Source organism: Hakea prostrata, chromosome 5 (assembly GCF_041222555.1).
Source record: "Hakea prostrata isolate BN-2017 chromosome 5, UWA_Hpros_2, whole genome shotgun sequence".
NCBI lineage: Eukaryota > Viridiplantae > Streptophyta > Magnoliopsida > Proteales > Proteaceae > Hakea > Hakea prostrata.
The window spans coordinates 22,689,224-22,703,331 of NC_142604.1; the positions used below are offsets into that span (position 1 = coordinate 22,689,224).

The 14,108-nt window shown below is 38.5% G+C and overlaps 1 pseudogene; it reads right to left on the bottom strand.

Annotated features, from left to right (window-relative positions):
• Window positions 1–2,413: 2,413 nt before the first annotated feature.
• On the bottom strand, window positions 2,414–4,256 carry LOC149015709 (amino acid transporter ANT1 pseudogene; annotated as a pseudogene).
• Window positions 4,257–14,108: the final 9,852 nt, after the last annotated feature.

Here is a 14,108-nt window from a genome sequence, read left to right on the forward strand (position 1 = left end):
TTATTTATCATTTATTTATTTTATTTTATATTATTTGTTTCTTTATTTCTTCTGCACTTTTTGTTACTTGATTTTATATTGTGAATAAAATGTCTATAGTTTTTTTTTTTGTTACAAAACGGGGTCAAAAGACCCAAAAAAACAAAACAAATCAAACTAGAGCACAACTCTTGAGACAATCCTCTCCAAGGATGTTTGTCATTTCTTGCGGGGGATCATTGAAAAAGACCAAATCATCTCTTCCAATTAGCCGCCTCTTAGACAACCAATCAGCAGCCTTGTTATTTTGACGCCTCACATGACTAAATCTAACATGGCCTTGAGAAGCATATAGGCTTTGAATTTTAGCAACTAATCTTCCTATCGATCCTTGCTCGTTAACTTCTGGGTCCAATAACCTTATAGCCTTCAGCGAGTCTGATTCTATTTGGAGTGGCCATGCTCCCATATGCAACGCTACCTTTACCCCTTCTTTGATTGCGCGCATTTCCGCCTCTACTAAATGGCATAGAGGAATCTTGATAGCAAATCCTCCTCTGAACATGCCTTCTTGATCCCGGATCACCCCAGCTAATTGAGCGTAGCATTCCTTCACTTTCATAGCAGCATCCATGTTGCACTTAAATCATCCTCTTCTAGGGTATGTCCACCCTAAAACTTCCAACTCTTTACTTGGATCAAGAACAGGGCTTCGGCATGTTGTCCAAGCTTCCTTATTGGCTTGATAAAATTTTTCGATAATGAGCACACCATTCCCTGGTCTGGAAAAATCTACCTCATGGATATCTCGATTTTGCCATCCCCAAAGAAATTGTAGGGTACACACAAATCGCTCAGGCCAATCGTTGCTCCATTTGGCAGCAAACCCACAGATATTGGCATAGATCCATTCTTGCTTTTCGCACCTAAAAAACCATATTTGATATCGTGGTTTAACCATACGTTTCCAAATGCTTTTTGCAAAGCAACAATCCCTAAATACATGTAATACATCTTCCACCTCTATCATGCAAAGATTGCATTTATCATTATCTTGAAGATGCAAGTGGCGCTTTCTAGCATTAGTCATCAACTTATTCTTTACAACTAGCCAAAAGAAACTGCAAAATCGGTTTGGGAGATGAAGTTTCCAAGAAGTATTCCAAAAATTTTCATCGAATATTCCCATATCTACAGCTGGTTCGTTCTTTATCAATGTCTCATATGCAGAGCGTATCGAAAAAATACCTTCAGTGGATGGGATCCAAGACATCACATCAGATCCATTGTTACTAGAGGGGAGTGGGAAATCCTTCAGTTTGGTGCAGATTTCTGTAGGGAGAGGTATCCCTCAATTTTTGTTGTCCATTCCATGCCATTACTCTCCAAGCATTGGTTAACGACTTCCCACTGCCACTGACTGGGAACTGGAGAAATCACATGGTCTTCCAAATTACCTTCTATGTCTAACTAGTTGTCCCTCCAAAAATAAGTGTTCCTTTCATCTCCAATTTTTATTTTGCAATGCTCTTTCATTCTATTTTCAACTCTGTAGATAGCTCGCCACAATGGAGAATCAAGAGAGGCTGCTTTAAAGGGGTGTTTACGCCTTTTTGATCCATATAGTTACTAAGGTAAAACTACCATTGGTTTGCATGTCTTAACTTAAAATAAAAAAATAAAAAAAAACACTTAAAAATTGGTTTGCAAAGAAAATTTTGGCTTGCGTATAACTTTTTAGGGTTGGATTTTTTATTTTTTTTTATTTTTTGCTTTAATTTATCTATATTTTGTCGAAAAAAAATATTATTATCAATAATCTACCTTTTTTTTTTTCAAATGTGCGGGCCCCACAAAATATATGTGGGCGTATTATTTAATATAATAAAATAATTCAGAGGTGGGACCTCCAACAGATTTTATAAGGGCCCACACAATATGTGTAGCAAAAAAACATTAATGCTTCCCCAACGGGAAGGTTATCTGGACTTTTATTTTTCGCCCCCCCTTGTTGAATCCTGGGTCCACCCCTGAACAGAAGTAATGTTAAATAAATTCAAAATAAGCGATACATATCGGCTTATACAACTCGAAACGATACAACATTATGTACTTTTATCATTTCTATTCCACTATGCACCTACCCATACATATTTCCGAAACGATACAATATGGAGCGAAACGTCTCTTAAAATCACTCAACCGATACATGAAACTTAACTTGCGCCGGGGCGGGAGGTGTTACTAAGTCGAATTTGCTGATCATTAATGCTCTTCCTCAAGCTGAATTGTATTGATTAGCAAACAAGAATTCTCCTAATGCTTTAAGATTGTTATGGTGTAATGCTTTTAAGCAACAGGTGCTCTAACTTCTAATCTTAACGAAAGGACTATGCTCATCATCACAAATATCTATTTATCTTATATGAAATAGATGTATTTTATATCAAACATTTAGAATCAATGCATAATTAGTATAAATATGAAGAGTCATACTCAATCTTTAATATATCACTCATAAGCATTGATCCAAAAGCCCTCAGTTCTCAGATGGCCTAGTAATATATGCACTCACCATTCAAGTGTTCATAGAATGTTGAAGACTCTATAACAGTATGGGAGACATAAGATCATTGTACAAGAACAATGAAAATCACATAATTCAATAGGATCAATACTACTAAGAGTGCGTTCTAAGAACCTCTAGAGTGTCCGTTGGCCACAACATCATAAGTACCATAAACAGCAAAAGCCAAGCCAGAAATCAAGATGCAGTAATCCAAAGCCCTCTGCCACCAATTCATAGAACTCCCACAGAAAATGAGGTGAAACGTCGCAGGCAACACGAAGGAGATCATTGCACATAACGTGCTCCCAACCAATGACACCACCGTACCAAAGCCTGGCACCGTCAATGCTAGCACCACTGCCACCAAAACCACAATGGCTCTGCTCATATACACCAGAAACCTTCCTGTTATTCCTTCCCTACCTGAATTGTAATGGCAATCTTTCTGAAACCACTGGGTTTGTTTTAGCTTTCCCTCTATGATCTCATTGATCGGGTGCATCATCATTGGGAATGTGAAAGTCAGACCCACGCAAAGTCCAACCTTGACAATCCTATTGGACCAATCATTGGGAAGATTGAGTGTTATAATCTCCTTGGTTTGGTCTCCATAAGCCAGATAACCAAAGAACCCAAACAACACATAGAGAGTAGTTATCACTGAGGAAGCAATAGCAAGCACCCATGGAAATCTTCTCCTATCTGTCATTGATGCCTCCAAACCCAATGTCATACCAAAACCCTCGAAACAGAACACGGCAACCCCTGCCGCAAATGGCAAATTTGCCAGGCTCGTAACTATTTTTCTCTCAGACAAACCGTCGAACAGTTGGAGGTCTTCCTTTACCACAATCGCCATAGCCAGTATATTACATACATCAGCAATGAAACTAAAGGGAGACAATGCAGAGAGGGAACGAATCCAAGAAAGTGCGATTTCAACTGGAATAAGGAGTAATATGAAAGAAGACAAGCTGAGCTTGTGGGTTCCGAATACGGATGCCAAGTTCTGGCCTATGAAGATCAGATAAGCTACAGAACCACCGAGCTGCCCAAGAATTATGAGGAACTCTGTGAAGTACCGACCAGTTCTTCCGAATGCCTTGAAACCCAGATCACCATACGTTTGAACTTCATCGCAAACACCGTCAGACGATGATGGTGATGATGAGGTGGAAGCTAGTGCTTCCTTGCATTGAACAAGGAGAAGCATACAGTAGTAAGTGGATAGGCCTGCGATTGCTACTCCGATAGCTCCTGCGAGCCAACCTGCAACCCTGAAAGCATATGGTAGGCCTAAGACCCCAGTGCCGATAATTGAAACAACGATGTTTCCAAATGTTTGAATCCTGGAAGAGGTTCCTCCGCTAGAATTTTGAAGAAGCGGAACATCCGTTGCTTCTTTCTCCATCGCTGACACAGATCCAAGTCAAGAACAACAACTACTTCAAAACTAAAACTGTTTCCATGAAAGATGAGATCTTCAATTTGAGCTTGCTAGACCTACAGGTCTAAAACCCAAAATACAAAGCGCTACAGGTTTTGGTTTCAGATCCTCGAATCTTGGCACAAGGTCAGCATGTTTTGGATTCTGACGGAATACAGTGATGAATATTAAATGCGCAGTTCTGACTTCCTACAATCGAGATGGAAATCAACCGTCCATTTCGCTCATCACCCACTTGTAAAACTGATGACCGAAATTTCGACCCCCAAAGCAACAGGGGATTTTTATTTGCGGCAGCAGTTGCCTGCTGCCGCCAACGGTGGAGATTAGGCCACGTCAACACGTGTGAATCCACGATGGTAAACTAAGGACATGGGTATGTGTGTAATACAAATTTTGTTTCTCATTTGAGGTTTGAATTCTCATTTCAATTCATCCCTCCTTTCCGTGTCTCTTCTTCCTTGGTTCTCGGTGTCGTCTGGAAAAAGAAGGAAAGCAAAGAAATCACTCGCGACCGCTGAGTTTCTACAAAACTCTAGCGTCTGTCGTTTGTGTTACGGTGTAGGCATTCATCTTCCGTTGTCTTCGGGTCGGCGGTGGCAACTCGGCGCGAATCTCTCGCTCTCCCTTCGGTGATCCCTTCTTCAAAGGAAGGCTTGTGCCTTTGGAGCCATCGTCGCTGATTTCAACCCTTCCGGCCGACTCGAGTCTCGGCCCTATCTCCTTGTTGAACGCCACAAAGTTAAGGGTGTTCGTGGGGCTCGGGGCTCAAGAGTTCAAATCGACAACTTTTGAGAAATCGGAATCAAATGTTGAGCTGCGATTGCTGCAAAGAGGATGAACAACCCAAGACCCAACACCACCGGAAAGGAAAATTTCTCTGGTGAGTTGAAGGTCGAAGAGGTTCCTATCGCTTCCCGTACCATGACGTTCTACAAACTCGAGAAAAGCTTGCGCGACACCGTGAGGCGGCTCGGTGACGGGTTTTCGAGGATGTGGTGCGGGAGATGATCAAGCCTCTCTATGTGAAGGTTTCTTGGTTTTTAATTGCGGAACAAGGATAAAGAGAAACCCGAAACCAATAATCTAAAGCAAATCAAAAGGAAATAAAGATAAATTCCTTGTTTGTATCTTTGTTTCCTTGGCAAAAGGAGGTTCTTTTCGGGTTTTAGGATTTGAATAGAATTTCGGATTTCAGCGTCGGTTGCTTGGTTTCCAAGATGATTCAATGTCATCCATTGGACAAACTCAAGATCTAAACTAAACTTCATATAAAACTCCGTTTATATGATACGGGTTCATGATGTCTAAGATGATTCACGATTCATTTCATCGACGTTATCGTCTAAGATCTAATCTAACAAGATAGTTTGTGCTCGTGTTGCATCTTTACTAGCTCGCGGTAAAATTGATCATCTCGATATGCTAAACATCACATTCATAGATCTAATTCTTGCTTCTCTTCAACACTCGATAACTCGTCGATTCGGTCATCGTCCATTATCTTCACGCGCGGAGCACGCTTCCTTCTTCGAAGAAATCCTATTCGAACTCATTGCTTTAACTTTGAGAGATCGAAAGAATTTTACCGGACTAATTGTTTCTTGTGAGAGGAATCGCTCACAACGCGAAGCATGGACATCTCTCGAATCTCTCAAACCATCAACTACATTAAATAAAGGGAAAATTCATAAAATAAAAGACGATCTGCTTGGGTTTTGTGAAACTCTGCGTCGCGGTGTTCGTTTGCTTTCCTCTCTTTTTTCGCCCGATTCGGCACTCGAGAACTCGAAGGAAGAGTTTGAGATTCATCTCGGGTAGGATGTATTTTGTAAATTTCAGAATTTTCAAACTTCAAATGTGAATGTAAAATTTGTATTTACATACATACCCATGTCCTTTAATATCCAGTCGTTGGATTCACACTTGTTAACGTGGCCTAATCTCCACCGTCGGCGGCAGCCCAGCAACAGGTGCTGCATTCAAATTCAAGATTTTCAATTTAATCGAATTTATTATATTTTTATATCCCAAAATTAAAAAAGAAAAGGAAAAATCCTTGAACCGTTGGATCCATCCACCTAACCTTCAATAATTTAACAAGTGAACGGTAGGGGTGATCCGTTGCTGAACGCAACCAGCTGCTTGAACCGAGCACCAAATATAGCAGGAGATACGGAGATAACGATTTGGGCTGATGAGTCATGTGGTATCCGAGTCATCATCATCAATGGCATTTGTCCTTTTCGATATTTTTCTTCCTAATGCTAGCTTTATGCATTTATGAGGACAAAGCAAAAGATATGATATCTTTTGTCCTGCAGATTTGTTAAGGAATCTCTTACCATTAATCATTATGCTTGCGACATGTAAGTATGTAACAATAAATTATCTATTTATTATTCATTTTAAAAATTATTTTTAATAAGTTCTTAAAATTTCTTTCAAATTTTAAATTCTTCTTTTCCTTTTTTTCATGGGAGGTAATCAATCACCATGGAGCGGGGAAGGGATCTACTAGTAAGCCCTTCCAAACTCCATTTTTTACACCTTAAAATAAAGTCATTCACATTATTAATGGTTGAATTCAGGAACATGTATAAGAATTTAAACTGAAGAAAGAGGAGGAAAGAGATTTAGAAAATAGAGAATAATGGTGGAAATTTTGCCTCATGGTGTGAGAAAAGAAAAAGATGTGAGGCACAGAGGTTTGAAGCCAAGACCACTTTAGTCTCTTTTCTTTACATAAGAGGTTGCTTCCTCTATTTGGTTCATGATATAAAATGTACAAATAAAAACCGAATTTGAAACAAATAAATGCATAGCTTTAATATCTAAATTCAATTTTATCAGGCACCTATTTGGTGTATTCGATTCATAGCTAGTCTCAATAATGAGATCATGAAACAAATAAAATTGAGAAAAAAAGATTAAATTGTATCAAGATAGATGTCACATCTCTCCAAGCAGTATTTTAACTACAATACGTGAAGATGTGATCCACAGCCCCAAAGATCAAATCTCAACAATCATCCTCCCACATAGTACAATAGTATAATCATGAACAAGAAATAATTATTGTATTAATATAATTAAAAGAATAATCAAATAATAGATCTCAAAACAATATCAGAGTGCAAAAAATGATACCAAAATAATCAGAGTAAAAGAGTATGTAGAAGTAAAAATCTAATAATCAAAGTGTGGACTTGATGCGTCCAAAAATTGTTAAGCCTCTAGATCTGTGAAGATGACCTGCAAAATAAAGTTAGACGTGGCCCGACCGTTGGAGTCGGGAGGCCACCTTCGAAGCTTAAGTCAGCAACTGGACTGATCATAAAGGCTCTGGCTAATTGCAGAGCATAAGAATAATGAATTCGTAATTGAAAAACGATTCAGATACCTGATAGGTTGTACGTCCTTGATTTATATAGATTTTACTTCTAATCTTCGAACGTTGAGATGGCTTCTTGATCTCCTATAATGTTTTTCCCTAGATATTTGGGGTCGTAAGTAGATATTTATCCTGGCACGATTTCCTCTTCACTTACGATAGTCACCTCTTGCAAGTTAGCTTTTCCTACCATAATATTCGGGAAGCCGTACCGGCCTATTAACCGATCTGCGGCGCCCTTATGATCATTGAATTAGGGTTTGAGTGAGTCCCCATCATGGTTTGACTGGAGCATATGTTATGAACCCGATTCGAGACGTTCGGTGCAATTTCCCTCATATCATTTGCCCCATAGGCCATTCGAGTTAGATGCGGGATGCTTGGTTTGGATCGATGCCTCATCCGAATGTGAGTAAGTTCAAGAGAAGGTTGTATTTAGTTATGCAACAACCCCCGTTTTTCTAACCCGGAATCCGTATTGCAAGTCCGAGAACCCGAAGGTCTAGTCAGATTAATTTGTGGAGTGTCCAGATAGAAGTCCATGATCCATATCCATAACCCATGGATCTGGATTCTCTTGTTGAAGAACCTGCCCTTCTTGGGAAGTTGGATCTCTGGTAGAAGGCAAGTGGTGTTTGGAGATGTCTGGAATGAAGGTAAGACCTCCTCCATATGTTGTTTAGGGCTAGGTTGTGTTTGGGTTTCAACCCCCTGAGCAAAACACCCTTGTATAGAAATATACTTAGGGGCGGTTGCTAGTGGCGGTTGATTAAACCAAGCGACCGCCTTAAGCGACCGCCCAATTCTGCTTGTGGGAAAATGCCTTATTTTGCCCCCTATTCGTTATAAATAGCATCCCTCGCCCTATTAACGCATTATTATGTTCGGGATTGCTAAGGTGGGCGAAGTGCTGTTAATGATTTGGAACATTTTTCCTTCTATTCTTGGTGATTCTGGTTAAGGTAATGAATCTCCATCTACTATTCTCTTCTTTTTAACCTCTAATTTATATGAACCCATCCCCATTTTGTTAGTGGTTACCCAATTGATTTGCTGTAATCCATTTCCAATGTTCTTAATGAGATCCTGTCCAGAAACGAATCCCCGCATTTGTTTAATGGATGGATCTCATCAAGGGGAATGATTTGGGTATTAAATCTTTGTTAATTTTAGGGTTTCTTGTTACCCCTTTGTTCTAGACCTATTAAGCTTGAAATTCGGACTAAGATCATCCCAAACCGGATGGAAATCGGATGATCAAAGTCCAATTTTCGGAGTTGGAAACTGTCTGAAATAGGGGCGGTCGCTTGTGGAGGTCGCTTAACCTAAGCAACCGCCACAAGCAACTAGCTGGTTTCCAGTTACTGTGTAGGTTTGATTTTTGAATTGTTTTGACTTTTGACTCTTATACATTCTTGTAACCCTATGCCTAGGTGTTCTCTGTTTCAAATAAAAGTCTTATAATAGTTGTTGGGGGGTAATCTGGTCATTTTCCTTTTAAGTCATGTATCTAGTGAACCGGTTTGGTTCATACGGTTCAAGGCCTTGTATATGTTGAGGCTTGGGGTTGGTTCATGGGTATTATGCAAATTGATTTCTCTCATTTTTTGGGGTTTCTGTTCTACGGGTTTTGAGCTCTCGGTGAAGCTTCCATGGCTGCAATCTTCAAGCTCCTGCAACTATGAATCTTGGAGGATCTTTGTGAAGCTTATTTGGGGCTTTTAATCAGTGGTGGTAGACGACCACTCGACGGTGGTATTGGCTTCTATTGTCACCTGTATCAGGTGTTATCACATTCTCTCTCTCTCTCTTCTCCTTCTCTGTAAAGTTCCAGATTATAGTGAAGTTGGATTCGAACTTGAATCCCGGAGATGTAGGCAACATTGCCGAACTCCGTCATCATCTTTCTCTCTCAATTTTGATTACCCTTGCATGTTTCGGTCCATATTAGATTAGGGCATGAGGTAAAATCGATCACAGATTGACATCAGAGCCTTCTGGTTCATGTTTCTATGATTTCAATTTAGGTTTTGTATAACATTTAAATCCTAATTTGATTGTTTACTCATATGGTTAACGATTATCTCAATTTACAATATTCTGATTTCTTGTTTCTTTCGCTGCCTGCCTCTGATATATGCTTCAATGTTTTGGTTCTCATAGTCTTTTATATATTTGTCATATATGCTATCTCTTATGATATGATCTGATGTTATATGTCAATTATAAGATTCGGTTCTTTGTTAAACCATGTTAATTTGATTCATATGTTCTTGGTATCTTGTATAAATCTGTTTGTAAATTGTTGGGTGATAATCTAGTATGAGTAGGTTGATTTTGATATGATTATTGATTAATTGATCACACTAATGTCTTAATTTCTGATTATACTAGCTGCTGACCTATTCTTTTGTTAATATTTGATACAATATTTGGTCTGTATTGATCTATTGTGTTAACAATTTGTTATAAAGGCTGCTGAAATTGTATAAAGTTAGATTATGAATTTGTGGTTAATTAATATCTGATTATTTAATCTTTGGTTAAGATAATCTTCTTTTTTCAGAATTGTATATCAGTATTGTGAATTTGTTATTCTTGTATATACTGATTGGTGTATGATACTGGCTTCAAAGTAGAGCTAAGCAAGGGATTTGGTCTACTAGGGGAGGGTACTCCTCCCAGTGTGGTCAGTGTGGTTACCACAGGCTCGAGTGGAGCAATAGGTCTAGGGGGAAATCCTAGTTACCTAGGTTTGGATACTCCTATGGGGGGTTCCAGGGTAGATATTGAGAAGTTTGATGGGATAGGGGACTTCGGGATTTGGAAGAGAAAGGTCCGAGCTTTAATGGCTCAGCAGAAGCTCCTAAGATCCATAGATGACCCAGCATTGACTCAGTCTTGAGGACTGAAGTGATGGAGAATGCAATTGGTTGCATGCTCTGGAACATCACAGATGGGGTTATCAGGTGTCTTGATGATGAAGACAATACCCCTATTAAAGTTTGGAATAAGCTTGAACAAATCTATCAAAAAAAGAATCTAGGCAATAAGATTTATCTAAAGGAGAGATTGTATGGGTTTAAGATGGATCCTACAATCAGCCTTGACAAGAACCTAGATATGTTTAAGAAGTTGATTCAAGACTTAGCCAACACAGGGGAGAAGACTAAATTGGAAAATCAAGACTTGTCTATTATCCTATTGAATTCACTTCATAATGATTATCTTGTTGTTAAGAACTCAATTAAGTATGCTTGTCAAAACATTTCCCTAGAACAACTGATTGATGCCTTAAAGAATAGGGAGTTAGAACTATTGGCTTCTGGTAAGACTAAGGGCAGTGGGGAAAATCTGTTTGTAAAGGGCAAAGGCTCTTACAAACAAGGGAGACCCAAGGGGAAGGGTAAAGTATATGAAAATCATGAAAATATCAACAAGAATAATAACGGGAACAACAAGTCTGATGCAAACCTCAAGAGATGCTTTTATTGCAAGAAAGTAGGACATTTTAAGAAAAATTGCTTTGCATATAAAAAGAAAATGAAGGAATTGGAGACTTCCCATTCTGATATGCTTGGACCCTAGAATGGTCAAGCCAATGTCTATGAAGACATCAGTGAGGTGCTTACCATCTCTGAGGTAGTAGGCAAGAAGGATGAATTCTAGATTCAGGTTGTACTTATCACATGTGTCCTCACATGCACTGGTTTACACATTTGTCTGAGTTAAATAATGCCAAAGCAATGATGGGGAATTATGATTTATGTGATGTAGTTGGTATTGGTTCTGTTAAATTAATTAATCACAATAAATCTATTTTCACTTTACATGATATTAGATACATACCTGACTTGAAGAAAAACTTGATTTCAATTAGTAGCCTTGATAGTGTTGGGTTTGTAACTAGTATCTCTGGGGGTATTCTTTCTGTATCTAAGGGATCTCATGTATGTTTAAAGGGCATTTCTCAGTTTGGTTTGTATGTGTTTGAGGGTAGTGCATTCCTGAATGATATCTCAAATATTTGTTGTTTTTCAAGTGAGTCAACTATCACTAGTGTGTGGCATGCTAGGCTAGGACACATAAGCAATAAAGGGATGCAAACTCTAAGTAAACAAGGCCTATTTGGCAAGGATGTAATTAAAAACTTAGAGTTTTGTGAGTCATGTGTCCTAGGTAAGCAGCACCGGTTAAGCTTTGGAGCTGGGTCTCACTTATCTGGGGTTATATTAGAATATGTATATGCTGATTTGTGGGGACCTACCTCAGTCTTGTCTTATGGTAAAACTCTTATTTCTTATCTCTTGTTGATGACTACTCTAGGAAAGTGTGGATCTTCTTATTGAAGACCAAGGATGAAACTTTTGAAAAGTTCAAGTATTGGGTTGCTTTGGTAGAAAACTTAAATGGAAAGAAAGTTAAAACATTAAGAACTAACAATGGATTAGAATTTGTTAATGAAATGTTTAATGGATTTTGTAATGACAAAGGGATTTAAAGGCATAGAATTGTTAAGTATACCCTTCAGCAAAATGGCATTGCTGAAAAGATGAATAGAACAATATTGAACAAGAATAGATGTATGCTCATCAGTTCAGGGGTACCCAAGGGTTTCTGGGGTGAAGCTGTTACAACAGCTGTTCACCTAATTAATAGGAGTCCCTCTGTTACCTTAGGGTTTAAAACCCCTGAGGAAATGTGGTGGGGGGAAACCCCCTAGTCTTGGTTACCTTAGGGTATTTGGATGTGAATCCTTTGCTCACCAGAGCATTGGTAAATTAGAACCCAGGAGTAAAAAGAGCATCTTTCTAGGTTATCCTGAGGGGGTGAAAGGCTACAAGCTGTGGGATAGGACTGTGCCTAGTGTCAAGACCTTTGTTAGTAGGGATGTTCTCTTTAGGGAGAGTGTGTTCCCTTGTCTTTCCATTGACAATACCAATTTGAATCCACTTGATCAAAGAATGACTGACTTCACTCAATTTGATTTAGGGCAGGTTGATGTTTCCTTAAGTCCTGCTCAGACTCTTGATTCTAGTATACCTGAAGAACCCTTGACTTCCCCTCAACCTAGTTCTAGTGATAAAGAGTCTGAGGTTGTAGTTTCAGATATTAAGAGTGGGCCATTGCCCTCTCTTGAGACTTCCATTGGAGAGGTGGAAGAGGTTCATGATCTGAGTGGTTACCAATTGGCAAGAGATAGAGTTAGGAGAGTGGTTAGGCCATCCAAAAGGTATTTAGCCAACTTTGCTCTTGAGACTGATATTTCTGTCTCTGAAATTGGGTCTGATGAACCGGCTAGTTCCTACGAGGAAGCTTTGGATTCCAAAGATAAAGATTTATGGGTTCAAGCCATTAATGATGAATTATATTCATTAAATAAGAACTAGGTTTGGGAACTAGTTAAGGAGCCCAAGGATCAAAGGTTATTACCTTGTAAGTGGATATTTAAAATCAAGGATGATGGAGTTGATAATTCTAAAAGATATAAGGCCAGACTTGTTGCAAAAGGTTTTGTTTAGAGAGAAGGGGTGGATTATAATGAAATTTTTTATCCAGTTGCCAAGTATAAGACTATAAGATTGTTGTTGTCCTTAGTTCCTCAGACAAAAATTACAATAGAGCAATTGGACTTCAAAACTGCCTTTCTTCATGGCAATTTAGAAGAAAGGATATATATGCAACTTCCTTTAGGCATCTCGGCAGCTGGAGAGGGATCACAAGCTTGCTTGTTGAAGAAATCTCTCTATGGACTTAAATAGGCTCCTAGGCAATGGAACAAACGTTTTGACTCATTTGTGTTGAGTGTAGGTTTTAAGAAAAGTGTTTATGACAGTTGCCTATATTTTCTCATTTCAGATTCTATTGTGTTGTATCTAATAGTTTATGTTGATGATATATTGATTGCTTGTGTTGATTCTAATCTTATTCAAGATGTTAAGGACAAGCTGAAATCTGAATTTGAGATAAAAGAACTTGGGACAACCAAGAAAATTTTAGGGATTGAGATTTATAGGAATAAGGGGGAGGATGTTATGTTCATTAGTCAAAGTTTATACTTGTTGAAGGTTCTTAAGAAGTTTAATTTGTTAAATTGTAAACATGTGAATGTTCCTTTGGCTGCACATTTTAAACTTTCTAATGATCATTGTCCTAAGAATAACTTTGAAAAGAATGAAATGTTAAAGATCCCTTATTCTAGTCTTTTAGGTTCTCTTATGTATCTTATGATATGTACTAGACCTGATATTGCTCATGCTGTTAGTGTACTGAGTAGGTTTATGTCTAATCCTGGTAAAGAACATTGGCTTGCTCTCAAGTGGCTCTTAAGGTATTTGAGAGGTACTGTTCATAAAGGTTTAGTGTTCAAGTCCACACCTGGTGATCTTATTCTTGAAGGATATACTGACTTTGATTATGCTAGTAATATAGATAACAAGAAATCATTATCTTCTTATTTCTTTATGTTATCTGGTAATTGCATCAGTTGGAAGGTGCAACAACAGCCTGTAGTTGCTTTGTCTACTACAGAGGCTGAGCTTGTTGCTACATCTGAATGTGTTAAAGAAAGTATATGGTTGAATGGTTTATTGTTTGAACTCGGTATTTTAAAGATTAAGCCTGTTGTCTTTATTGATAACCAGAGTGCTATCTTCTTATGTAAAAACCCTGTTTATCATGATAGGACCAAACATATAGACATTAAATACTTCTTTCTC